The 24,722-nt window shown below is 51.9% G+C and overlaps 1 pseudogene; it reads right to left on the minus strand.

Annotated features, from left to right (window-relative positions):
* Positions 1–7,011: 7,011 nt before the first annotated feature.
* Positions 7,012–24,722, minus strand: part of LOC130255594 (zinc finger and SCAN domain-containing protein 2-like) — a 61,337-nt pseudogene continuing 43,626 nt past the window's right edge.

Below are 24,722 nucleotides of genomic sequence, written 5' to 3' on the forward strand. Positions count from 1 at the left end.
ATCCCATCCCATCCCATCCCATCCCATCCCATCCCATCCCATCCCAGCCCCTGCGGACATGCTGCCCCTGTGTCTCCCCTGGGGCCCTGCCACACGGACACCTCAGCACTGAGCGCTGCCTCGGGGTGCTCTGTCTTTTGCAGGAAACTCTGGTGCTGTGGGTGACTGTCCAGGTGCCCGAGTGGCACCACACAATGGTCTCTTATTCTGCCCGTGTGTTCGTGGCTCTGCTCTTCCAAATTTTCGGCACCACAGAGCAGATGCCACAGGATGCTGAGAACTTCTGGACAGTGTGCTGGGAGGAGCACCACCTTCCCAGCAACCCCAACAGGTGTCAGTCGCCCTGTCCTTCCCATGCCCTTGTGGCCAGGGCCAGAGCTCCCAGCGTGACCTGGCCTTTGCTCTGCACACAGGTTTGCAGTGCAGACCATGAAGGCTCTGCTCTGCCGCCTGGGCCGCGATGAAATGCTGGTGGCTCTGGAGCGCAAGCGGGGTCTGGGACCCCCTGCTCTGTGCTGACACCCAGCACTGTGCAGTGGGGCTGCTGGCCAGGTGAGACCCCCTTCTCCCCGCTGCCAGCATTGGTGCCCTGAGCCCAGAGTGCCCCACACAGTCCCCGTGGTTGTGGCCAGAGAGCCTTGGCACCGAGGGACGGCCGAGCAGACTGGAAAAGGCTGGGAGAGGAGGAATCCCAGGAGCAGCCGCCTCCCCAAGGGCCCACGTCCCCTCGCAGGGTGCTGGGCAAAGGTCACTCTCCTCTGTGAGTCAGTCCTGGCAGAGGTTTGCCCGCCCGGCTCAGAACCTCAGTGCCTTTCTCCCCTGCCAGGGAGATGCACCATGGCTTGAGCCCCTTGTGTTCCGGCATCGCCACGCACCTGCTCAGCCTGCCCATCTGGGGGCAGCCTCGCTGGGATCTGCCGGCGCTGGCGTTCTTTGTGGAGCTGAGCCTGAGGGCCAGCGCTGCCTGGCTGAGCTGCCTCCCAGCTCTCTGGCCTCTGGGAGCCGCAGCCGCCTGACACGGTGCGCACCCGGTGCCGCTGCCTGGGCCCGGCCCTGGGCGGTTCCGCGCTCCTGCCGGCCGGGTCCCTGTCACTGCCCTGTGCCTTTCAGGTCCTGCAGTGTCTGCACTTGAGCAAACACGGGCACAGTGCCCTGTCGGTCATGTCCAGGCAGCTGCCGAGCGAGAGCAGGGACAGGCTGTGCCTGGAGCTTAGAGGCCTCGTGGTGCTCAGCAAGGAGCCCTTGCTGGTGAGAAGGCGGCAGTGGCTGAAGCTGCACTGGCAGCTTGGGGCTGGGCAACACAGCCCCTTGCACTTGCCTGGGATTCGGCAGCTGAGGCAGCTGCTCCCAGCTCTCCTGCCTCCTGCTTCAGCTGCCCGAGTGCCTTGGCACAGGCCTCTGGCCTCTGAGCCCTGAGGCAGCTGGGTGGGGGTGCAGGGCCAGGTCCCTGTTGGTGCTGCAGCCCTCCAGGGCTTCACAGCACAGCCTTGTGTTGCACACAGAGCGGAGGAATATGCGGCCTGTATCAACACCTGGTGGAGCAGCTGGCTGATCCAGATCGAGAGATGGTTGGGATGACCCTCTCTGTGCTCGCCCATATGCTCCAGGGGAAAGACCTCAAGATACCCAGCGCCAGCACCCCGAAGCTGGCTGAGCCACTCCTGCCACACCTTGAGAACGTAAGGCTCTGTGCCCACGGGCACTGGACACTGCCCGGAAACTTTGTGCCCTGGGCAGTTTTGGGCCTTTGCCCTCCTGAGCTTGGACTAGTCAGATGCTGAGCTCTTCTCCTTTCCTCCAGGACAACAGCCATGTGCAGCTGCTCTCCATCCAGCTCTTCTGCAAGGTGATGGAGCTGGTAGTGGAAGAGGGGAAAAGGCTCTCACGAGAACTGTGAGCCAGAGCCTGCTCCCACTCTTCTTGCGCTGGCACGACGAGCACGGGTGCCTGGCGAAGGTGAGGTTTTGTGCCGTGCTGCTGCATCCCTGGCAGGGGCTCTGCTGCTCCTGCCCTGGCGCCTCGCGGGCTCCAGCCTCGCCCTGCCCTTGGCACAGGGACGCGGGTCCCGTGCCCCGGGCTCTGGTGACACCTCCGGCTCTCTGCTGCTCTCCAGGCCTCTGCTTTGTGCGGCACGCCTCCTGAGGAGGAGGGATCTCGAGGAGCTGCTGACCCAGGAGCGGCGCACGAAGGTCACAAAGTGCCTGGTAAAGCCGGCCTGGAAGCCCCAGCTGCAGCCTGGAGAAGCCCCCCTGGCCCCGGAGGTCAGCGTGCGGGGCCGGCAGCTGTGGCCCTGCCCAGCGCCGCAGCCAGAGCAGCCACAGCCTGCGCCCCACACGGGGGCTGCTCCCTTCGCTGGGGCTGCACGGGCTCTGTGCTGCCAGGGCTTGCTGGAACACTCCTGATGGGAGAGAAGGAGGAGCTGCAGGCCCTCAGTGAGGGTGAGTGAGAGCAGCCGCCCTCGGGGCAGCGGGGGCCGCCAGGGGCAGCTGCAGGTGCCGGGCACGGAGCTGCAATCGCTGCCCGGGCTGCGGAGGGCTCTGCTCCCTGTGCGGATGAGGGGCCACGTGGGCAGAGCACGGAGAGCTCTCAGGGACACAGGGGGATCCGTGGCCATGTCTTGGTTTGAAGGACAGGTGTCTGCCGATAAAGGCAGAAGCTTTTTTTTGAAATGGAGGATGTAAACCCCCTTCTTCTAAATTATTATTTTAATTTTGAAATTAAGGGGCTTTCATGCAAAGATATGGGAATTAGGAATAACAGTTACCAGGAAAATTAAAATAGAAACGCAGTATTACAAAGAACAATTCCAACCCTGACAGAGTCAGAATACAATCTGACACCCTGTCAGTCAGGGTGTTGGTAGCAGTCTAATTAAATGGTGGCTACAGTTTTTCTGCCGTGGTAGATGTGCTTCAGTTGAAGCAGTGGTTCTGTAGAAAGGTGCAGTTTTCTTTTGAAGGTTTAGGGATGATGTGGAAAAGATCCGGTTTTCCTCTGGAATTCAATGGAAAGACGGTATCTTGTCCAAATTTCAGGTTTTTTATCTACGTAGGAAAATCTTGGCTCCTCCCCCTCATGGGAGGGTTTCCCAACGGGATATTGTGACTTTATTAGTCATACAGTGGAACTTAGTGGCTTATCAGCAGATGATATGTTCCTGGAGGGAGGATGGGTTGTAGAAAAGATGATTGCCTCACCTGCTCTTAAAGATGGCCCATTAACAGATAGTATGTGCCACAGAGATAAGGAATCACTACTCCACCCGGCTTTAACAGAGGGTGATAGAATACACATTTCTGGCCACATCAACCCAACACAGGTCAGCACTTCCAGCCCGTGCCCTGGTCTCCCTCTCCCTCGTGGCCATGGCAGGAGCCGGGTGGGATGGCCCTGGCAGGAAAGTTTCCTTGGATTCCCGCAATCCGGCCTCTGACTGTGGCTCTGTTCCTCTCTCTTCTAGCCCTTCAGGCCCTGAGGGAAGACGAGAGCCCCTCCTTCATGAGCCAGGTTATCCAGGTGGCATCTGACAGAAGATCTGCCGAACTTCATCTGCTGGATCAGAAGAACCAGTGTCCTTCAGCGACCTTCCCATTGAAGATGGGACCAGCTGCAGAGCAGAGGGGACCCGCTGGAGCTCCAGGCACAGCTCTTGCTGGTCACAGCTGAGCCTGTGGCAAGCTCCAGGAGCTCCTGCCATCTCCCTCCCTGCTGGCAGCTCCCTCCCTCCATTCCTCAGGCCCTGCCCATCCCCTGTTTTGCCTCCCAGCTCACCCCTTTGCTTCGCCTTCCCTTCATAAAGTTTGGTTTGTTCACTTTACCCACGTCTCTGTGGAGCCTGAGCAGCGCCAAACCTGAGCCCTGGGACACACAGGGCCCTGCTGCCATTCTCTTCTGTGCTGTGCTCTGTGCACGGACAGAGAGGAAAAAGGGCAGCTCACGATGCAAAGCTCCCTGTCCTGCAGGTCCTCTTGCACAACACCGTGGGGGTTAAAGGTTGTGCTGAGCACGCTGAACGGGACAAGGAGCCTGGCTTTTAGAAGAGCCAGCTTGAGTATGCTCTGAGCCCAGCCTTGAGGGATTCCCTGGCAAGCATCCACGGAGGGCAAAGGAGCTTGCAATGCTGGAAGTGTTCACAAAGAGCTTCCTGAAAGCACAGCAATGCTCCATCCCCACAGAGGGACGGGAAGAGGCCATCGTGCCCTAGCAGTGAGCTCTGGGTGTGCTAAAAGCAAATGAAGCAGCAGCAGCAGCAGTGGCAGAGTGGCTGAGACTCAGAGCGCGACCGTGCACACACTGGGTGAGGTTCTGGGGGCTCTGGTCTCCCCACAAGTGAGGAATGGCAGCCCCTGCCTCAGACCCAGTCAGAAACCCAAGCAAGTGAGACCAGAGGCAGGGGACTGTCACAACAGCCAGAGCTGCACTCACTTTGCTACTGCGGCCCCGTGCCCAGGACTGGTCACGCTCCTGGAACAGGAGGCTTTAGATGTGGCTCGAGCAGTGGCTCCATGGCCTTTTGGCTCTCAGATTGCGTTTGAAGCAGGCAAGGAGAGGGGAAAGGTCTTTTGCATAGGATAAAAAGGATTTATTACGTTGAAGAATCTGTGGAGCAAAAACAAAAATGGCAAAGGTGCAATAACTTAAATATGGGGGAGGTTCAAAGGGAAGGTAAAAATTCTTAGAAAATTGGAGAAATTCTGAGGAGGGATTAAGAGTAGGTTTAACAAAGGCACTGTCCAATGAGGGAGGTAGGGGGAAAACTGGGTCCTATGGACTAATGAGACCTGGATTTTAGGGGATTTTTAAAGAGGAATTCCAAGCAGGGGGTTGGCACAAAGCAGGATTGACAGGTAATTCAGGACAGATTGACACGGTGGGTAGAGGGTATAATTTAGGACTAAACCATTAACTTGGGCAATAACAGAACACACCATTAACAAGAAGCAGACTACAACAGGTGTCTGTGCAAGCTGGGGATCCTCATGCTTAGGAGGGAGGGAAGTATCTTTTTTGGAGGGGTTTCCACCTCACTGTCTCCAAAATCTTGGTCTTTGCCCCAGTTCATCAGTATTTGGCTGTGCAAGACACCCTTGGGCAACAGGAAATCGAAATCCTGGAATCACTTAGGTTGGATGTAGCGATTTTGGTTTCCTAATTTGAAATTTTTTTGTTGTGAGACAGAATTAGGAGGAAGATAAAAAACAGGTTTAACTTTGAATGCTCTAAAGAGAAACCTTATTCCTAAAAACTATAAGAAAAAATTGTAGAATAAAACTTTAGACTACTTTTTCAATACGAAAAATGTACAAAAAACTCAGTTAGTTTACCATCTTTGAAACAGTTTTTTACTAACTTACTTGAAAGAAGAGACGTTTTTCAGTCTAAGAAGATACCTTCACAAGAAAGTTTTCTTTCAGTTTTGATATTACAGTGGTTAGCCGCCGGGAAAATGGAAATCTGATTACTATCTAAAAGACTAACAGTTTTCCTCATAACTTTTACTGAGGATTATATTAATTTATGAGGCACACTTTAAGGATTATATAAATTTAAACAAAAACTTACTTTAATTTTGAGAACAGAAGACTTTTTTCTTTTTCTTTTTTTGGGGGAAACAACTGTGGCTTTTTCATTATTTAAACATAGGGGACTACAGCAATTTTAACATTTGTTTACTTTAATATTAATGCCTTTGTTTATATTGGCCGTTAGAACAGTCATATTCATTTCATAAAATTTTTATGCCTTATAGAGGAAACAAGAATTTTTCCCCATAGTTTAAAAAAAGAGAGAAATTTTACTGCATGACTTTTCTCCTTTCTTTATTTGGGATTTGACTTTTCTTTTTGTTTGATTTCAGTGTTTTTATATTGTTTCTGTGTGTATTACTATTTTGTTTTTGTTTTATTTAGGAGAGAGAATAAAGTATCTGTAAAGTTTTATTCTGGGCACTGTAAGAATTAATACCTTGCCCGGGCAGCAGAGTTTTTTGTGATTTTTTCCAGGTGGAGCAGTCAGAGTTATTTACAATAAAGAGCCTTTCAAGGCCACGCTGGGGGCTGGGTGAGGACTGCAGGGTTTAGTCAGAGAAGCGGTGATGAGTTTCTGGTTCATGGCTGTTCTCCAGCACCCGCTGCACTCAATCCCAGCCGCGGGCCGGGGGTTCTTCCTCCACCCTGCCCACAGACAAGGCTGTGCGGCTCGCCAGAACGGGGCTCAGCTGTTTCTCCCCCAGGCCGCGGGGGCAGCGGGGCGGGCCCGGCCGTTCGGAGCCGCTCCGGGCCGGGGCAGGGCAGGGCTCTGCCGAGGGGCAGGGATGTCAGCAACGGGCCTTTCCTTTCCTTTCCCTGGATATCGGGGGCCCGGCAGCTTCCTGAGCTCTGAGTCAGAGCCCGCCTGCCCCTGCCCGGCCCGGGCCGCGAGGAGGCGGCCTGGGCTGGTGTGACTTTGTGAGAGGCTGCAAGGGAAAGAGAACTTGCCCGGGGCTTTTTATGTGTGTATTATAGATGCATAAACTTCCTTATTGCTGTAACAATGTGTCAATGCGTCAATATTAAAAATCCAACACTGACTGGTTCTTGTCAGATAAAAGGGAGACTGCCCAGATCTTGACAGGTAAAAAATTTCAGGAAATCTTAACAAATCACCACATAGAAAAAGACCTCCAAGACTATTCAGTATTCCTGGATGCCTACAGGAGACAGGACTGAACACAAAAGATTTGCCAGGGTTAAAAGTCAACAAATCCATTCTCCCCAAGGAATTCCCAATGTCGGTTTGCGTCCTGATGGATGTTCCTGTCCCTGTGTTCATCCAGGTGCCCACAGGGAGACAGGATGATGCAGAGCTCCTCCCACCAGGTGTCTTCCCAACACAGATCACCAGGACCAAGGATCATCAGGGCTCTGCCCAACGAGGTCACTGGGGATCATCCAACACTGATCCTCCCATGGGGGATGGAGCTGGAGCAGAGCACGAAGCTCTTCCCACACTCAGGCCCCCACAGGGCTTCCCTTAGTGGTGGCTTCGTTGGTGTCGGGTCAAGGTTGAGCTGTGTGAGAAGCTCTTCCCACACTCGGGACACTCGTAGGGCCTCTCCCCAGTGTGGATGTGCCGGTGGGCACTGAGGGTGGAGTTGTGCTTGAATCCCTTCCCACAGTTGGGGCAGTGGAAGGGCCTCTCCTCTGTGTGAATCCGCTCATGTAGGAGGAGATGGGAGCTGGTCTGAAACCTCTTCCCATACTCAGGACACTCACAGGGCCTCTCCCCAGTGTGGATTAGCTGGTGTTTTCTCAGATTGGAGCTGACCCCAAAGCTTTTCCCACATTCCAAGCAGGTGTAGGGCTGTTCCCAAGTGTGGATCACCTGGTGCTGCATCAGGTGGGAGATGTTCCTGAAGCTCTGCCCACATTTCCCACACTCATAGGGCTTCTCCCCAGTGTGGATCCTCTGGTGCTGGACCAGATGGCAGCTCCAGCTGAAACCCTTCCCACATTCCAAGCACTTGTGGGGCTTCTCCCCTCCATGAGGCTTCTCCACCAGCTCTGAGCTCTGCCTGCATCTCCGGCCGCCTTCCCGGCTCAGGGAGGGTCTTCCCTCCTCATTGCAGCTCCCTGGGCTGGGTTTGCAGCCCCTCCTTGGGAGGGATCTCCGGGGCTTTTCCTCCTTCTCCATCCACCCACACCTTGGGAATGAAAAATCCTGGTTTGAGGGAAAAAACAAGAGGAGAGGGCCTTGGTCTGGGGGTTCTTATTTGCCCAAGTTCAACTTGGGCTTCTTGTGTCTGTAGGAACCCCCAAAACACCAAGATTCAGCCCAAAAATTCTCCAAATATCAAGACACAGATGAAAAAGCCCCGCAAACAGAGAGATTTAGCCATAATCCCCTCCAAAATATAAAGATTTAGCCCCTGCAAAAAACCAAAGCAACAATGCTTAGGCCAATAAAACTCAGAAACACCAAGATTGACCTATGTAAAAATCAGAGATCCCCCTCCCCTGTAACCTGCTGCATGTGTGGGAAGCAATGCACATGGGACTGAGGGAGAGGCTATAGACACAGGGAGGGGTGGAACCTTGTGCTGATTCCCATTTCTGCTCCTCCTTCTCCTTGTCCCTGCCCTTCCCACATTTGTCTTCCTCCTACTATTGCTCTTCCTCCTGCACAATCCCACCTTCTCCTCCCACATGCATCGTTTGACCATTTTGTTCTTCAACCCTGCTTCTCCTTCCCTTCTCCTGCTGCCCCCCGGCCCAGCACCCACTGCCGGCTCCCTCTTCCCCCCAAACCCACAGCATCCCAGCGCAGGGGCAGGGATGGAGCTGGGACAGCTCGGGCTGGGGCAGCGCTGGGCTCTCGGCCGCTCCCGCCCGCACACGGTCCCCACTGCAGCCGCTCCCAACACGACAGCGTGGGGGGGCCCGGCCTTGGCGCTGCCCCCTCCCACCTCCCCAAATTCCCCTCGGGGGACGCTGGGCCCGGGGGGGCGCAGGTGGGGTCCAGGTGGGGAACGCTGGGAGCTGCGGCTCTGCCTGGACCCCCATGGAAGGAAGAAGAGGAAAGTGTCTTTACAAACAGATGCTGGGAATCCCCTTGGACATAGGGCCAGGGACGGGTACATAAGGAAGTGACCGCAGCAGCCATCGGGTTCAGAAAATGTTGTTAATTGATCACACAGACTGCTGCTCAGCCAACGTCCTGATAAATTCATGAACTCTCAGAAGGAGAACAAAGACCTAACAGAGCCATGAATATCGTTAGCTATACAAAAGTGGGGTGCATATTAAGGGGAGGATGCAGTGGATGCATTGAGAAGTCTGTACCTCTCAAGTACTTCAGCCAAGTAGAAGAAGCCTCTGTGAAATGGCTGAATGCTCAGGCTAAAAAGCATCTTTCAGTACTTACTTGGGGGAAAAAAAAACACATATAGAAGGGAAAAGGTTAAATATTTGCCACATGTATTGACTGAAGGTTTGTTCTGTATTGACCCAGAGAAGGATCTGGGAATCTCACAAGTAAAGTTACCCAGCAATAAAATGGAGCTGAGACAATTCTGAGAACTAATAAGGAATTGCAGGACCTGGATTGAGGATTCTCTGTTCGAGCCAGAACACTGTATGAGTTTTTAAACCCAGACAGCCTCAATGTTGTGGTATGGATTCAAGAAACAGCATAACTTCAGAAAATTAAATAAAACCAAATGTTTGGTGCCCCAGTCATGGCTCTTGCAGACTCAGAAAAGAAATTGGAATTGTGTGTGTGTTATGGTACTGTCCTGGCTGAAGGGCAGGTGTCTGCCGATAAAGGCAGAAATTTTCCTTTGAAATAGAGACTTTAATTCCACTCCCCCCAAGTATTACAATTGTTTGAATCAAAGACTCTGAGGCAGAGATAAGGGGGTAGGAATAACAGCCCTTTTACTAATATCTCTAACCGTACAAGCAGAAACAACAGCAGTTGTTAAAATTACCAACAAAACAGAACAGATTACTCGGTTCCAGTCCTTTCTTTAGCTGTGGGCACACTCTCTCTCAGCAGGAGCAGAGGTGGGAGGAGGTGGCAGCGGCCACACCAGTCTCGGGTGGGAGCGGCTGGAGCGGGCAGCTCCTCGCTCACCGTTTGGGTTCTGGTGCTCAGCTGTGTCCGCAGAGGCAGGAGGCTGCAGGGGGCAGATGCAGGGCAGGTGATCGCAGAGGGTCTGGCTCTCCTGCGTTCCGCCGCGTGGCTCCAGACCGGGGGATCCTCCTCCGAGCTCCCGGAAGCACGAGTGCCCCTCTCCAAGCCGATCCCACCTACCCCTTTTGTCTAGAGTCCTTAGAAGGGCCTGGGTGTAACCCTGCCAGTTCCATTGGCATGATAATGGGAAAAATTCTTTAAATTGACACAGTAATAGAAAAACACTCAACCCCCAACATGTACATATTATATTATTGCTTTTGGTAAATATTAAAAGTAATGCTACACGCATAATGTTGGAAAACTTGCTGTATTAATAAAATTTCTTTTAGTTTTGCTATTAACCAAACTTATAAATAGTACAGCTATAAATATATTTTTCTTGGACTATAACATGGTGAGGTAAAAAGCTTTTGTTCATGTAATTAAGTCCAAGAATGGTAGAAAAGATAATCAAGAAATGTTTCACATTCTTGGATTATGGGACACCAGACCTCCAGGGAAGGAAAAAAATGTTGGTTTACAGGTTGGAGGGAATGTGTTTGAACAATGCATGAAAGACCAATGAATATGCAAGAGGTCGATGCATTTAAGGAAGTGCTTTCTGAGTTAGGTAGGCTCTTGTCTAGAGGCCAAGTACCCGGTGGGTATAACTTTTTACTTTATTCTTTGTCTCTTTTTGTGCCTTTTATTAAACCTTTAAATACTTACAAGGAGAGTCCATCTCGCTTTTAAAAAGTGGATGTTAAACAGGGCCATTCCAAAGGGATTCTTGTGATAAAATGTTTAACCCAGAGTGGCCAGAGTGGCCTCATTGTCTGCAGAATTGTGCAGCCACAGCTTTAATGGGACCTGAGGCACAAAAACTGATGGCAGGAGGATCTCCTGGTGTTCAAGTTCTGGCACCAAGCTAAAGCTTTGATAACCAAAAGAGCCTCTGCATGGATGAGCAGTGCTCAGTTATTACAGAATGAAACTTGTTCAGTGGCAGAGGAGGATTTAGAATTGAGGACAGGGGAAGGGTTTAACCCAGCCTCCTGTTTGAACAGCCTGCACAGGGGCTGGGAACAAGCCCATGGCTGCACTCAAGTGACAGAGCTCCAGAGCCAGGCTGGGAGAGATTGAGAAGACATTCCCTGGCCTGAGGGACAAAATGTGTTCATGGATGGGTCTGCAAGGGCAGGAGAAGGGAAAAGAGTTCCAAGACACGCTGTGATTAAGGAAAGGGAATTAGAGCAAGACTTACACTCTGCCTAAGGAGTGCAGAGAAGCACCACTGGTGGCCAAGTGCCGTGGCCCATCCCAAGTGTCCCTGAGCACAGAAACAGCCCCAGCACAGCTCAGCACGGGGGGACCCCTCACCCTGGGCTCAGGGGCTCTCAAGCCCCGCAGATTTGCACTTCCCGGCTGCAGCACCAGCATGGGAGGACCCACTGAGCCTGCACTGAAGGCAACGCAGCAGCAGCCAGGGCTCCACAGCGGGGGAAGCCCCTGGGGCTGCCCACACATCCTCTGCTCAAATCCTCTGCCTGGGCACCCTCCTTCGGCATCTCCAGCCACTGGGGCCAATCCCTGCTGCCACTGCTGCAGCTTCGCTGCTTTCTGTGCCTGCACTGCCACAGCTGCTGGGGAACACACCGGCACAATTCCACTCTGGCTCTCCATTACACTCACACACTGGCCTGCCTGGGATTCGATTGCTGGAAAATACACAAAATCTAAAAAAAAAAAAAAAAAAAACCAACCAAATCTTAATTCTGGACTCGAGCTTGGTTTGCCTTTGCATTGAGGAAAGGAATTTCGAAGGGTTTTTTTAAGGAATGTTATAGCATTCAACAGAGATGAGTTTAACATCCCAACAAACTGGGAGTAGCCCAAAAGACACCCACAAATGTAACGACCATTAACAAAACATCAACGGCCATTAGCAAACATCAAGGAACACCCACCCCAGACACAGCCCCGGACAGTGCTGGAGACACCTGGTCTGGAAAAGGCTGAGAAGGAAATCCAGGAGTGGGACCAAATTAACATCAGAAGGACAGAATCAGAGGCAAAGAAATTCGGGTCCTATAGTAAACTAGATACTAAAATCTACACAACTTGGAAGGTATGAACATCAATCCAATGTATTTCATTGGATTCTGACTGAATGAAATTTCGGAAAAATCCAGTGCAATTCCCGTGTCATGGAATGATTTTCTCTGCACACCCGGGCTATGTGTGGAAGAAATTATTTCTGTTGCACATCTTCGCAAGAATCAAATAATGTCTTGACTCTCTAACACTAAAGATGTAAATTAAAAAGCAGATTGTGGGGGCCATATGTGAGTCATGCAATGGCTGCTGTGCAAGAGAAACATGGGTTCCAGTTAGCCAGGGGAGGAGCAAGAATCAAATAATGTCTTGACTCTCTAACACTAAAGATGTCAATTAAAAAGCAGATTGTGGGGGCCATATGTGAGTCATGCAATGGCTGCTGTGCAAGAGAAACATGGGTTCCAGTTAGCCAGGGGAGGAGCAAGAATCAAATAATGTCTTGACTCTCTAACACTAAAGATGTCAATTAAAAAGCAGATTGTGGGGGCCATATGTGAGTCATGCAATGGCTGCTGTGCAAGAGAAACATGGGTTCCAGTTAGCCAGGGGAGGAGCTTTAGAAATGCAAATTAACACTGCTGGGGCAAAAACATCCATTTATCATTGGAATTACAGAATTAGGTTACAAGGACAGGCAGTGAGGTCACTGAGAATGTCAGGAAAATTAATCCAAAAACACCAGAAGTTTATGTCCAAAAAGGAGACAGAAGAGTTCTGCTTTGCTTTATTTGAATAAAGGGAGAGGCCATGGGCCATTCCTCTGTGATCTCTCAGATTTTTGGAGGACGCAGCCTCCTTTTTACCCTATTTTCCCGGCCGTATTTCTCTATCTCCTTTTCCATTCACTGAGATACTTGAGAGGTACAGACATCCCGCAACGCCTCACACACATGATTCCCTTCTAATTATAACCCCCCCTTTTAATTCTTAATTCTTAAAGAAGTCACAGCTTTTCCCCATTGCTTTTTTCTTCTTTCAATATCCTGTTTCACTTATCAGCAAACCTACACTATGTTTGTAAAGGCAATTGTCTTTTTCCATTCATCAATCAGTGGAATCCATCCCATTGTTTCTTTTATCCCTCAATGCTGGTCTTATCTACCAGCAGATCCACAGCTCATTTGTAAAAACAAAGCCAACATTCCTTTCAAGAATAATCCCAAAACCAAAGAGGATTCAGGAAAAGAGATTGAGTCAATAGTAATTAAAACATTGCAAACGCAATTCTTGAGAAAATGAGGAGGGAGTGAAAGCAGGAAGACTAATATCGTGGGAGGGGTGCACATTAAAGGGGACATGCAGTAGGTGGATCAGGAAATCTGAACCTTCCAGGTACCTCAGCCAGGGCAAAGGGAGAGGCAGATGCAGATGGGACAATGAGGACAAAAATGAGGCTATGTTTTAGAGACATATTCAAAGTTTTTAACACAGTTCCTCCCCCATCTCACCTTTTTCAACCGAGTGCAGTTGTCCCAGTCCTGATAATTTTTTACTTTGTTAAAATTTCTTTTACAGAAGTAAACCTTATAAAAGACATCGTATTGATTCTAACAATTGCTAAAGCCAACACTGTAATATATTTATCACAGTGGCCTTGAGCTTAGAGCCAGGCTTGGGCTAGGGAGTGCAACAGGGGCTGCCATAGGGCTTAGGTGCAAGAATACTGTTGGCCTTAGGGCAGGAACTGGGGCTGAGTTTGGGAGTTCAAGCTAAAGCTGGCATTGGACTGTGGGCTGGTGCCCAAAGCTGCACTTAGGGCTTGAGACTGCCATGGAGGCTGGGCTTAGAGTTGCAATTGGGTTGGCTTTGGGTTTAGGGCTAAACGTGGCATTTGGTTTAGGGCTGACCATTTGGCAAGGGGCTGGAATTGGGGCTGGGCTTTAGATTAGAGCTGGAATTGGGGTTAAGGCTAAATGTGCTATTTGCCTTAGGCCTGGCCTTGAGATTGGCTCTGAGGCTGCAGCAGTCTGGCACTGGGATGAGGTTTAATCCGGGAGGGTGAGTGTGTCTCACCATGGAGCTCAGGATCAGGGTGAGCTTTGGGACCGAGCGCACGCCCAGACGGACAGGGGAGATGTCGCTGCAGGATGTCCCTGGCATTGTCACAGCCCTGCTCAGGCACCACCAAAAGACAGCAGGGGCTGGCTGGTCCCACATCCAAGTGCTCCCAGCACCCAGAATATCCCTCTGTCCAGTCTGTTCAGCTGTCCTGGACATGCTCCCTCCAGGCTCTTTGTCACCTCCTTGATCCAGAGCATGGGATATTGAGTGGCTGCACACAAGTGGCTCCAGGACACTTCCTGCTGGGACACTTGCCTCTGGGAACAGCTTCTTGTACATGGCTGGGCTCCCCTTTATACTTCCAGGCATTTCCTGCCCATCTGCATCCTCAGGGATGAGGCTGTTTGTCTCACAGCCGTGGCTCTGAGGGAGCAGGGACGCCTGTGCAAAGGGCTGCCTCCCTCTGCACTCTGGCACCTCTCACCGAGGCTCTGCCAGGGGTGAAGGCTCTTGCAGAAATATCCCAAGGCTGCAGATCTTCCTCATCCTGCTCCTCCACTGCTGGTACCACAGAGTTCCCTGCACATAGGAACACCACCTTTTCCTCTGGAGGATCCTGTTCCAGCACAGCACCGAGGGTCTTCTGCTGTGGAACCACCACAGCATCCTTAAAACCGTGGGCTGGGAAGTGACAGCTCCTGGCAATGGCTGCTGTGTGTCTGGCTGGAGGGAACCCTATTCTGCAACGGCCTTGGCTTCCACTTTTGCTTTCTGGATTTTCCTGGCCAATCTGCATGCTCAGGAAGGAGCAGGTTACGGTGACACCTGTAGGGAAAAAACCAGAGGATGTGGAATAAAAAGAGAAGGCACACCATTGAGTCGAGGCAGGAGAAATATAAAAAGGTTTCTAAAATGGAGTCAGTAGCAGATGTAAGGTGGTGTAGTGGTTTTGATCTGTCAATTTCCATACACTCATTTCCTGCTGTGAGATGGGATTAGGAGCAAAAGCAAGGCAGGCTTAAAACTTAGAGAGTGTAAAGGAAACTTTTATTAACAACCTAAAAGAATAATAAAATTCAGAAGAAAACCTTTTCTTAGGTCTCAATACAGGATGTGACCAAAAGTCCGCATTTTATCAGCATCTGTTGAATCCAGGTGGGGTAGTGTTCCTTATCTCTGTGGGAGATATTATCTGCTAATGAGCCATCTGTTGAAAACAGGTGCAGCAGTAATATTTATCTTTTCCACAACCCATCCTTCCTCCAGGGATATATCATCTGCTAATGGGCCATTGAGTTCCACTGCATGACTGATAAAATTACATCATCCCATTGGGAAATGCTCCAGCCAGGGGAGGAGCCGAGCCTTTCCTACCTGGATAAAAACTGAGATGATGAACACCAAAGCAGCCTTTTTCCCCTGGATTCCAGAGGAAAACCAGACCATTCCACATCATCACTGGAGCTTCAGAGGAAAACTGCATCCTTCTACAGGATCACTGCTTCAGCTGAAGCACATCTGCCACTCCAGGAGGACTGCAGCCACCATTTAACGGGACTGCTACCAACACCCTGACTGATGGAGTGTCAGGTTGTGTTCTGACTTGGTGAGTGTTTTGGGTTTCTTCTTTGCACTTTGTAATACTGTATTTCTATTTTAATTATCCTAGTAAAGTACTGTTCTTCCTATTCCTGTCTCTTTGCCTTTGAGCCCCTTACATTCAAAATTATAATAATTTTGAGGGAGGGGGCTTACGTAATCCCTTTTAAAGAGACACTCCTACCTTTCTTAGCAGACCCCAGCATTTCAAACCCAGACAGGCAGATTTTGGGTCTGAATCTTAGTGTTTGGGAGCTTTATACAGATGCAAGTTGCCCAAAGATTTCCTGAGTTGAACTTGGGCAAGGAGGGATTCCCAGTCCATGGAGCTCTCTTCTTGTTTTTTTTTTTTTTTTCCCAAACCAGGATTTTTCATTCCCAAGGCGTGCAAAGACAGAGCAGGAGGAAAAGCCCCAGAAATCCCTCATGAGGAGAGGGAAACCCAGCCCAGGGAACTGCGAGGAAGAAAGACCCTCCCTGAGCCAGGAAGGCGGCCGGAGATGCAGGCAGAGCTCAGAGCTGGTGGAGAAGCCTCATGGAGGCGAGAAGCCCCACAAGTGCTTGGAATGTGGGAAGGGTTTCAGCTGGAGGAGCAATCTGATCCAGCACCAGAGGATCCACACTGGGCAGAGGCCCTATGAGTGTGGGAAATGTGGGAAGAGCTTTACAACTATTTCTTATCTGCTGCAGCACCAGGTCGTCCACACTGGGGAACGGCCCTACACCTGCTTGGAATGTAGGGAGACCTTTAGGTGGATGTCTAGCCTGAATAGACACCAGCGCATCCACAATGGGGAGAAGCCCTATGAGTGTCCTGTGTGTGATAAGAGGTTTCACACCAGCTCCGAATGCCTCCTACATGAGCGGATTCACAGAGAGGAGAGGCCCTTCCGCTGCCCCGACTGCGGGAAGGGATTCAAGCACAACTGCACTCTCATCAGACACCGGCGTATCCACACTGGGGAGAGGCCCTACGAGTGTCCTGAGTGTGGGAAGAGCTTCTCTAGGAGCTGTCACTTGACCCGACACCAACGGAGGCTCCACTAAGGGAAGCCCTGTGAGCTCTTCCCCGAGTGTGGGAAGAGCTTCGTGCTCTGCTCCAGCTCCATCCCCCATGGGAGGATCGGTGTTGGATGATCCCCAGTGAGCTCGTTGGGCAGAGCCCTGGTGATCCGTGGCAGTGGTGATCCCCGTTGGGTGGGGGAAGGTGTTGGAGAGATTTCTCTCCCTTCTCCTTGTCCTGCTGTGTTTTGGTTGGTAATAAATTCCCTTCCTGTGCCCAGGCTGGGTCTGTTGTTCCCGTTCGGTGCTCGGGACGGGATCTCTCCTGTCCCTTCTCTCAACTCCCGGGCCTCTCCTCAGCCAATCAGACAATGCGATGGAGAAGATTCAGCCAATCAGGGAGAGCAGCAGTGATGACTCCCCGGTTGCCGGGCAGACCCGCAGCACCCAGTGTTCCCCACCTGGACCCCGCCCTCCCCGCGCAACCACGATCCCCCCGCGGGGTCCCCCCAAGTCCCTCCCCAGTCCCGCCCCACAATAAACGGGACCGGGGCTGTGCGCTGTCGCTCTATAAGAGGGGCGGCACCCGCAGCTGCCAGAGAAGCCGCGATGGGACGCGCCGGAGCCACGAGTGACGGTGACGGGCTGACGCTTGCGCTTGTCCTGCTGCTGGCCACTGTGGCTGCCTGCTGGCCCTTGGCCGCTGGAAGCCACGGGGGCGGCAGACAGGGAGAGCAAAGCGCAGCAGGCGCCCCGCGGTGCGGCCCAGAGGCTCCGGAGGGAGCCTGGGGCCCCTGTGGCTCCCGAGCCCTGCAGGCCTCGGGTGGGCCCTGGCAAGCGGCCACGTGCTCCCGCCAGCCCCCTGGGCAGCCCCTGCAGCTGCGGCCCCTTGGTGGCCGTGGCCCAGGAGCTGCAGGATCTGATGCGGCTGCTCTGGGATGTGGCAGGAGTTGTGGAGGGAACTGTAGGAGCTGGTGAAGCGGGGCCACCTGCCCCGCTGTGGCTCGTCCGGCTCCACGGGAAGCCCCCATCCCTTGGAGAGGCCTCGCTCCACCCCAGGGAGAGCCTCAACCCTGCAAGGATGGCACAGCAGCGGAGAGCCGCCATCCATGCAGGGGCCTCAGGCTGTCAGAGAGCCTCCATCCTGCCAGGAGCCTCTGCTATCTCTGACAGCCTCCATCCCTGGCAGAGGCTCAGTGAGACCTGTCAGGCTGCGGAAGGTGCAGAGCCCGTGGAAAGGTCTCCCAGCTCCCTTGGACTCACGGGCATAAGCCTGACCATCGATGTGGCCAGGGAAAGCCCAGAAGTCCAAATGGGAGCCCAGCCTGGTGCAGAGGAGCCTTGTCAGGAGCAGCTGGGGGAGCAGCAAGTGTGCTGGAGCCGGCTGTTGCTGGCCCACAGCAGCCAGGACGCTGTGCCAGTTGTGCCAGCTGGCAACAGCCCCAGCCTGCTGGTGGAGCCGACCCTCTAGACACCAAGAGGGTTCCTCCATCTTCAGGAAGCTGCCCCAAGACAGCCCTCGAGCAGCACGAAGGCCTCTCTAACAGCAGGTGGGATCTGGCCAGGAGCTGTGTGAGGCTGCTCCGGGGCTCTTGAGGGGCATCCCCAGGCCAGGCCAGAGCCCCTGAGAGCAGCCTAGTCCCTGGGCGCCTCCAGTGCCTCTGATGCCAAAGGCTTCAGAGGCTTCAAAAAGCGCTGTGTGCTTTGCAGCTGCTCCTGAGCGGGCGTGGGCTCAGCAGCGAGCCGGGGCATGGCGGGCCTGGCGATGCCACGGACCGGTGGTGGGGCCGGGCAGGGGGCACCTGCCGAGCATCCCCTGGGGCCGGGCAGGAAGCCCAAGCAGCAGGGAGGCTGCCCGGAGGGGCGCTGGGGCATCCCAGGCAGGGGCAGGGCAGCAGCCACAGGGCAGCATCAGGCCCGCTGCAGGCATTGTCTCCTCCTCACAGCCCGACGGCACCCGTGTTCCCATGGAGATCGTGCTCATGGAGAAGGTGGGCTCTGGCTGCCGCTCCATCAATCCAGCTCCTCGACTGGTTTGAGCTGCCGGACAGCTTCCTGCTGGTCATGGAGCGCCCGGAGGCATCTCGGGATCTCCTGCAGCTCCTGCTGGAGCACGGTTCCTGTGCGAGGAGGTGGCGCGCTGGCTTTTCCGCCAGGTGCTGGAGGCCGTGTGGCACTGCAGCGCCTGCGGCGTCCTGCACCGCGACATCAAGCCGGAGAACCCCCTCGTGGAGCCGGAGAGCGGCGAGCTGAAGCTCCTCGACTTCGGCTGCGGCACCTTCCTCCAGGAGTGCGCCTTCCCACGATTTGCCGGTGAGCCCCCAGCCCGGGCCCTGCTCCCAGCGCCAGGCACTGCACGGCCCCATTCCCTCCTGGCCTCGGGGCTGCGGCCTCCAGCCGGCTGCCGGCTCGTGGGGCGCGGCATCTGCCCCGTGCCGAAGGGCAGCCGGCAGCCGGCCCCGCCGACAGACAGGGGGCTGCAAAAGCCGGGATCCGGCCCCTCGGTCTGCCTGGCCCGCAAGGCCGTGGGCTGCTCCGCTGGCTTTCTTTGCCTTGCAGAACGGTGTCTTGCCTTTGGCCAGTTGCCCGGGGGACGTGGGGTGGCTCCGGGGACAGCGGGAGCCGCCGGCGCAGCCCCTGCCTCAGCCAGGAGCCGGCGCCGGGCTCTGCAAGGCAGCGGCTGCGCCCGGACAGCGCCGCCCGTCTCCCCCAGGAACACGCGTGTACAGCCCACCCGAGCGGATCGGCCTCGGCTGCTACCACGGCCATTCGGCCACCGTCTGGTCCCTGGGCGTGCTGCTGTACGAAATGGTCTGCGGGAGCCTCCCCTTCTGGGACGACCGCGCCATCGTGTCGGGGCAGCTCTTCTTCAGGCGCCAGGTCTCTCCCGGTCGGTGTCGGGCCCCAGGAAGGCAGCGGTGGCAGGTGGCGGCGCACGGCAGCCGGGCTGGCCCTCACGCAGCTCGGCGGGACGGCGCTGTGCCCTCAAGGGCCGGCCGCAGGAGGCGGCCCGTGCCGACGGGCCGGGCGCGGCACGCGTGGCTGAGGGGGGTGGCCGTGTCCCGCCGCGCCGCTGTCCCGCACGGGGCACAGGGGCTCTGGTGCTGCGGGCGCCGGGGCGGCAGCCGGGCAGGAGCCTGCTGCCCGTGACCGGCGCTTCCTGGCTTCTCTCCCCAGAGTGCGAACTGCCCGCTGGTGTTTGTCCAAGCACCCCGCGGACAGGACAGAGCTGGAGCAGATCTTCCGGCACCCTTGGGTGTGGGATGGGCGTTTTTGATGCCTCGCCGGAGCCTGTGCAGCACCCAGTGACCACGTCCCACGCAGGACCCCAAAAATAAAAGAAGCACAAACCTATTGCAGGCTGTAAACTCTGGTCCTTATCAGCAGCCTCAGCTGAAGAAATCTCTTGGCAAAAGGGGTCATCCGAGTGCTCCCTTCAGCCTTCTTCAAGCTCTCCATACCTTTCCTTCGGCATGGGAATTTTGTGTCTTCCAGCACCGGAGGGCTGGGACGGGCTTTAACAAGCCGAGAAACGCAACAGTGAAACAGCCGCTGACCTTTCGAGCTCAAGCGGCGCCTGGCGTCTCCTGAAGGGAAACAATGGGTGCATTCCGAGGGCCAGCGGGTGGCAGGGGCACAGACCTTGCTCTGCTAGCAAAGCTGGGAGAAGAACCAGAAGCACCAAAAGGTCATTTCCCGTTGAGCCCTGATGAAATCTTCCTCTTTCTTTCCCTCCATTGAGCAGCAGGCAAACGTAGGCCAGGCCTCGTGGCTCATGGCAGAGCCTTTTTCCTCCCCAGGGAGCCTCCTCACAGAAAGGGGGGAGCCCCCACAGCCCAGGACTCACCAGCTCAGCCCCCAGAGCCAGGCTGCCCCCTGAGCCCCCCGCGCCCTGAGCCAAGTGGGGATTGGCGCCCATCCCGGCCACAGCCACAACAGATCCATCGAGGTTCACACCTCTGACAAGAGGAAAAGGGCCAGCAAAACCTCCGCTCGGGCCATGAGGAGAGCAGACTTCAGGCTGCAAGGTCCCAGGGAAAATGTTTTTGAAGGTGCTGGGGTCCATCAGTGCTGGTCCCTTTTGAAACATGTTGCATGACGACCTGGTTCAAGTCCGGCACGGCGGCCCTAACCCAGAGCCACTCGGTCCATCAGCTCCAGGACACCAATGTGGTGGACAGCAAATGGCGTTTATTGAGGGGTCGCAAGGGTCTTTATAGCTTGGGCAGTCAGTGTCATTTCCTCTAGCTCACGTCCGGCTGTGAGCTCAGGTCCGGAGCAGAGGGTCTGACTGTGAGGGGGCGGTTCTATCTAACCGTACAGCCCGGTGTCTTCCGCACGCCTGTCCCTAACTCTCCACAGAAACGTCACCTCCTAAGGGCACAGGAGCCAGCGATTCCCAGATGCTGGAAGCCAAGGAGGTGAGGCACAAGGCTGGCTTGCCTGAACAGGCAACTTCTCTGGGAAAGAGAAGGGAAAAGGAAGCTGTGTGCCCTGTGGAATCCAGGTCAGGAGAAGAATACACAGTTGCTTCTTGCCATTGTAGGGAGAAATCTGTTACGCTGAAAGCTCAACTTGAGACTTAGGCAGCCAGAAATAAAAAGAGGGGGGACACAATAAAAAGAGTGTTTTCAAACACATTAATGGGAAAAGCAATGTGGAAAGAAAATCATCCCCTTCCAGGAAGTGGGTGGTCACTTCACAAACAGGGACAGAGACACAGTACAGGTGTTTCATGCATTCTTTGCCTTTGTTTCATGTGTTCTTTGCCTCTGTCTCCAACACTCATCCCTGCCTTTGATGCCTTAAGTTTTAGCTTTCCTATTTTTCAAGTTCTGCACTGCCTTCGTCTGAACATCATATCAAGTTCTCTTCCACAGTTTCATTAGACAAAACAATCATTTTCTAGCCTGAGAACCAAGGACACCGTTGCAGCTTCAGCCCAAATAGTTTATTTTTCCTCTGCTTTTGAATAATGAGAGATAAGACTGTAATGAGAAGGACTGTTCACAATCTGACAGAAAACAAGATGTCTGTACAGCTAAAAAAGTTCGGGCTTCTGGTATTTGCTGGACGAATGAAAAAAAAAGAAAAAAAAAAAAAAAGGAAAAATCCAACCAGCCAACCAACCAAAAAAGCCCCACAGAACTGTGTTGGTTCCCTGGGCTGGGAGGCCCCCCCGGCTCCTCAGAGCTCTTTTGCCTCCCCGAGCCCTGCCCCGCTCGGCTTCCTCGGCGCGGTGCAATCCCTCCTCCTCACCCCCTCCCTCCCCCTCCTTCTCCCCCGGCGCTCGCTGCAGAGCAGTCGAGCAGCTCTGAGTGCTGGAGCTGAGCTGCACTGTTCCCAGACTGTCTGAGAGACGCATTGAAATACGTTTGTTAAAGTCAACCTTGTCCTTTTAGTGATTTGTGATTTTAGTAGGACTGACTAGAGTGATTTAGAGCTACCTGTGTGTATGTGACATGGCAAGATTTAGCTTTTAACAGAAATGTTGATAAAATTCACCATATAGAATTGCACTAACTTGATACTGGGTTTTTTGCTAGGTTATGATTTAAAGACTTATATACGTAAAAATATTTATTGAGATGTTTTACTTGGATGCTAGTAGAAGATCAATTAATTTTCGTGCCCAGACTGCAGAGCAGTTATCTAGGTTCTGTAACCTTGAATTTTATCTCCCACAGTTATTTGAAGCTTAGCTGCAATTGGTACATGGAATTCCACAGCATAGCCAGATGATACTGTGTTATTTTGTTTGCTTGCTTTTTACCTGGCAGCTTTAATAAGATAATTTCATCATGTATTTTGCTATAGTTTTGTTTTAACTTGTACAATATAGTGTATTTCAGAACACCTGGCGACAGCTGAGTGAAAGGCTTTAGAGAAATCTTACTAATTCGGATTTACAGACCAAGTGAGATCCTTTGGTCTTGGCACAGGGCCCAGATAATTATGAACAAAAAGTAAAGCCTAAGATAAACCCAGGCAGTTCACTGAATTGTGAGGCTCTGTAGGAGTTGATATATTCATTGCAGACATAGTGAGTATTTTGACAAATCTAATATGTAAGGTTATGGTCCCATAGGGGAGAATTTAGGTGCTCTTTTAGTAGGAAGATCTGGTAGTACTATTCAGGGTATTAATGTCCATTTAGGTGTTATTAATTCTGATTATTTGGAACAAATTTATGCCATGGTATCGGTTAGTGACCCTATTGTTATAGCTGGCTAAAGGTTCCGTTCTAAATGTCAGCCAGACAAAATATATTCTTTTATTGTGCTGTTTTTCTGAAGATTAATATGAAATGAATAGAAAAGGAACCTGTATTGTTCAACTGACACCTTTTGTGAGTTGTGTTCCAATTGTAGTGGACTGGAGTCGTGGCACAGGAGGTTTTGGGATATGCAGGACCATCTCTGGTATTTTGGACTTAAGAAATGATAGAACATCATCTGGAACAACAGTGCATTGTCACAGCCAAGGGACATCGTCCAGAGACTATAATTATCAGAGCTTTGATTGACACAGGAGCAGATGTGACTGTCATTTCACTGCTTTTTTGGCCTTGGTCATGATCCCTCACTGGAGCAGATTTTGGAGTTGTAGGATTGGGTGATGTGACTGTAGGTGGTCTGTCTGCTGTTGTAATGAATGTGAAACATGCTGAGGGCCAACAAGCTGACATCAGGCCTTGTGTTACCAATGCTCTGTATAATTTATGGGGACAAGATTGTTTATCTCAATGGGGTGTAGAAATCACTGTGGGCTTTTAGCAAGGGCCACTGTGCTGTAGGATCCTGAATGATGGTTGTGACCTTGGCATGGTTTACAGATAAGTCTGCCTGGGCCCTCCCTATTGAAAAGCTTACTGCCCTGCAAAAATTTAGTAGCAGAACAGCTGCAAGCTGAGTATATTGAAGAATTCCTCAGCCCATGGAATACCCTAGGTTTTGTGATAAAAAGAAGTCAGAGAAATGGAGATTTTTGCAGAGTTTATGGCAGATAAATGCTGTGATGGCCAAAATGGGAGCTTTGCAAGCAGGTCTCCTAACATCCACTATGATTCTACAGAGATGGAAAATAGTTATCATTGAAATAAAATATTGTCTTTTTATTATTCCATTGACTGAACAAGAGAAAGAAAACTTGCTTTTACTGTGCCCTCTTTAAATCATGCTGAACCTAGGAAATCATTGCATGGATGATATCTTCTTGGCATCTGAAGATGAACAACAATTGTCAGCTCTTGAGCAATGTGCTGTCACAATTTTGGAAACTATTGGTTTAATTATTGTCCCAGAGAATGTACAGAAACAAATGCCTTGGAAATATTTGGGGTTGATAATGGCCAATACTCAGATTATGTCTCAACTTGTCAAATTGGACACTAAAGTTAAAACTGTTATTGATGTATAAAAATTGGTTGGTGCAATAGGTTGGACTAGGCCATATTTAGGGATAATTAATCATTAACTATTACCTTTATTTGAATTGCTATCAGGGACTACTTTCTTTACTGATAAGATATATTTGACTGCTGCAGCAGAAAAGGCTTTAGAAGAAACTGGACTGGCTTTGACGTGTAAATCTGTTAACAGGATAGATCCTTGTGTTGGAGTGTTATTATTTACCTTAAAAGATCATGAAGTGCCATGTGGGATATTGGGTCAATGGAATGATGAGTGGGGAGATACATTGCTTATTTTGGAGCGGATATTTTTATCTTTCACATCCTGGAAAACAGCTCCAGGGCTTTATGAACTTTTTGCAGACATTATCATCAAAGGTCGCAGACGTTGTCATGAGATTTTAGGCCATGATCCTCTAACTGTTGTGATAGCTGGACAGCAATGATACTTTGAACGGTGTTTTCAAAAGCCTTATGAATTGTAATCTGCTTTGTTTTATTTTACAGGCTAAATAACATATCATTAACTTTCTCACCCTATTTTGACTTGAACCAGGGATATTAGCTTTCAGGGGAAAAATCTATCATTTTTTCTTGTCCTGATTGTCAGATGACTCATATTTCAAAATATTACGGTACTAATCCCAGGGGTCTACTCCCTTTGCAAGAATGGCAAACTGATGTTACAAGAATGCCTGAATTTGCTCATTTAAAGTATGTTCATATTATGGTTGATACTTTTTCTCATGCTATAGTTGCATCAGCATTTGCAGGTGAAACAGCTCAAGATGCTATTCATCATTTTTGTCATGCTTTTTCTATTTTAGGTGTTCCCTTGCATATAAAAATGAATAATGGTCCAGCATATTATTTCACAGAAATTGCAAATATTTTTTCATGTCTGTGGGATTGAACACTCTATGGGTATCCCCCATAC

This window comes from Oenanthe melanoleuca, chromosome 7 (genome assembly GCF_029582105.1).
Source record: "Oenanthe melanoleuca isolate GR-GAL-2019-014 chromosome 7, OMel1.0, whole genome shotgun sequence".
In the NCBI taxonomy this organism is placed as follows: domain Eukaryota; kingdom Metazoa; phylum Chordata; class Aves; order Passeriformes; family Muscicapidae; genus Oenanthe; species Oenanthe melanoleuca.